The sequence below is a fragment of the Panicum virgatum genome, chromosome 1K (genome assembly GCF_016808335.1).
Source record: "Panicum virgatum strain AP13 chromosome 1K, P.virgatum_v5, whole genome shotgun sequence".
Lineage (NCBI taxonomy): Eukaryota > Viridiplantae > Streptophyta > Magnoliopsida > Poales > Poaceae > Panicum > Panicum virgatum.
This window is the reverse complement of record NC_053136.1, coordinates 20,033,512-20,036,622: the sequence shown is the minus strand read 5'-3', so window position 1 is coordinate 20,036,622 and position 3,111 is coordinate 20,033,512. Positions and strand designations below refer to the sequence as shown.

The following is a 3,111-nucleotide window of genomic DNA, read 5'->3' as shown; positions in this document are numbered from 1 at the left end:
TTGAAAATAAGGAATCTAAGATTGATTTGAGGCATATGTACGTAACAGTCAATAGCCAAATATAGGTCAGCCATTTCTTTCAAGGGTAAAAGGTCAACCAATATTTCAAAAGCAATTGAACAATAACTTACAACATTTTCAGAAGGGACACATTTTCCAAAAAATAAAACTAATTAGGATCACTATCTCCTTGTGCTTGCCAGAATTCTCCAGCCTTTTGACAAGACCAGCTTGACGACATATCTGAGCAGGAATCTCATTGTGTGGAAGCCCAGCAGCAGAGAAGAGAGGAATTTTTGCCCTCGTGCAATTGAGTTCATCACATCAATGGTGGATATTCATGTTTGAATCATCTCTTCTGAATAGGTTCTCTCACTGGGGTTGATAGAACTTCCTGAAATGTCATCAGACATCACAAGCTTATCTCATAGTAAACAGGTTCCAAAAATGGATGATTCAGTGACTCTCAAATCCTTCTAATGAATGGCTAGCCATCAACCAATCTGTGTCCGCTAAAGTATGCAATCACAAACACAGCTCTTGCATTTGTTCACAATGAAAAATAGCTCACCAGAAATATCCAGGAGTAAGCCTCAGACAATATTGGAGGGCCATCATCGATAGGTTTCCCAGAACCATTAAAGATGTGTCCTAGCATATCAAGAAAGACAGTAGTTTTCAAGACCTGTAAACAAAAGGTGCATCCATAAGTCTTACTCAGAAGGGAAGGGAGGAAATAGTCAAAATGTGCTTCTTAATGTGTCATGAATCATGATTCCTCCAATTGCTCAGCTGCTAGCTCCTTCAAGGGCTATTCAAATATGATTGAACGGTTGTCAACATAAATGAACAGATGACTTACTTATGTCAAACAATAATTCATTGGTTCTCCATGTGTCACATTGTCCAATAGACTGTACAGGTTGGTAAGAAGCAAATTTAATAAAAAACCTAATATATAAAGGAAAACGTGATGTGCTAGCTCTAACCATTGGAGCTTGATGTCATGCCACGACATCATCTTGTGATTCTTCTATCTTGCAGTTTTCCATTGGTCTTGAACTTGATGCTGCTAGAATACAATGATCAAATTAGAAAAGAAAAAAAAAAGAAAGAAGAGCTCCAGAAAATCAGTTAGCTCCATAATATATGTTTATCCTCTTTCCCTTTTGACTGCCTATACCTTTTCGAGTGCGTTGCACGTTCATGCACAACTGTTGGACTCAAAGGCCATTTGTGTGCCAATGTTGTATCCTAGGAGATGAACCAAAACAGAAAATAAGCACCAGATTGAGTTCTGCAACAGAAAAGAAAACTGTAACAGGCAGATGTTTAGAAATATGCATATACATAAAAATGTCCAATTTGTCTAATATGCACATTTGAAGCACTAAGAAAAGAAGCCAAATTGGACATCCCAAGCACGTAACGAACCTAAACTAACTTGGAATCTACATGCTTTCACATATTCTGATATCTAACAAGTTGAACCTGTTTAGTAAAGGATGAAGAAGAAAAGATGCTAATGCATTCTGGAACAGTTCACCTTGGTTTGCAAAGCATCATTGGCTGCCGATTGGTAGAAGACAAAAAAAAACACCCACAGCTATTTAGGGGTGCGTAATCAAGTATGTTTCAGATAATGGACGTCAATTATCCACCATCGGCGAGCCGTAGCAGAACCCAAACCCGCCTGTCCGCCATGTCTATTGAGGAAAAGCAGCAAAGCAGGAAGTCGACCTGCAATCACGGAAGGGCCATCAAACATGTAGGTGCGTAATCAAGTATGTTTCAGCTCCAATTTGGTGTTTTTATGTTGGTAAAAAAACTTGAGAAATAGAAAGAATTGCTGAGCAAGACTTCATGGCCTAAATATATAAGAACTAAAATTAGAGCATGAATTCAAAATGGTCATTTCAAGAATTTACAAATAATCAGGTGAATATAATTACCTATTTGACAATTCAAATTCTCAGCATCTGGTCAATCACTGAACTGGCAACACTGATAGTGTGACACAACAGAGAAGTACAATACTACAATGCAGTCAGAAGGACCACTCGGTAAGGGTCAACAGCACTAAGAAAAAGAACAACACAAATTATGTGAATAAGGCCAATGTTGGTGTATATTGAGCCCATGTGTATAGAGGCCCATCTAGAGGCCCTCGTATAGGAATTAAATATACCCACCCTTCTAGGGTTGGAGGAATACATCCATTATTCCTTCCTACAAGGTATCATTAGCCTAGGGTTAGGGCTCCCTCCTCTCTCCTCCCTCCCCTCCTCCCAGCCGCCGCCGCCGCCGGCAGCCATGGCCGGCCGCCGGCCACCGGCGCCCCCTCCGCTCTCCTCCTTCCCCCTCTCTCTTCTACCTCCCCTGCTACCGCCGCCATTGTCCCGGCCTCTTGGTGCCCCACCGCCGCAGCCCTGGGCGCGCTGACCCCTGCAGCCGCCGCCGCCGCCTCTGCTGACGGCGCGAGGGGGCGCAGGGCCGGCCGCGGGATCTACTGCTGCCATCGCCCCATGGCACGCCGCCCCAGCTATCGCCGCCGGCCCAGCTGCCGCCGCTGCCGCCACACAGCAGGCCGCCGCCGCCCAGCAGGCTGCTGGCATGGATCCAGCAGCCCTTGTTGCAGGCGCCGACTGTAGATCCGGCCGCCACCACCGCCACCGCCGCTGCCGCCCACCACGCCGCCGTCACTGCGGGCAGGCAGCCTGCTGCCACCGCCACGCCCGCTCCCGAGTGGTCTAGCCTCGGGATGACGCCTGTGGATGCGCCACTCTCCGCCGCCGCCATCAGCGGGCAGCAGGCCGACGCCGCTCTCGCTGCGGCCCTCCTCACCGCCAAGTCGGAGGCTTCGGCGGCCCAGGAGCGGGTCCGCGTGGCTGCCCTCGCCTGGGAGCACGAGCGCGCCACGGCCGACGCCCTCGCTCTCCGGGTCGCCGAGGCGGATCACTTCCTCTGCATCTCCTCCGGTCGGCCCGACGTCCCCGAGCCCGGTGCCTCTTCCTCCCACCAGGCCCCGCCGCTAGATCTAGAGCCCGGTACGACCCGACCGACCCTATGGTCGCCCAGCTCCACCTCCAGGCTGCCGGCGTCCAGAACATC

At 48.5% G+C, this 3,111-nt stretch overlaps 1 long non-coding RNA gene across 1 annotated transcript; it reads right to left on the bottom strand.

Annotated features, from left to right (window-relative positions):
* LOC120651730 lies at nt 1-1,074 on the bottom strand. Its single transcript, XR_005666296.1, has 3 exons — nt 990-1,074; nt 572-685; nt 1-394 (listed from the first exon to the last, which is right to left on the bottom strand). It is a non-coding gene; the product is annotated as an uncharacterized LOC120651730 (long non-coding RNA).
* Nucleotides 1,075-3,111: the final 2,037 nt, after the last annotated feature.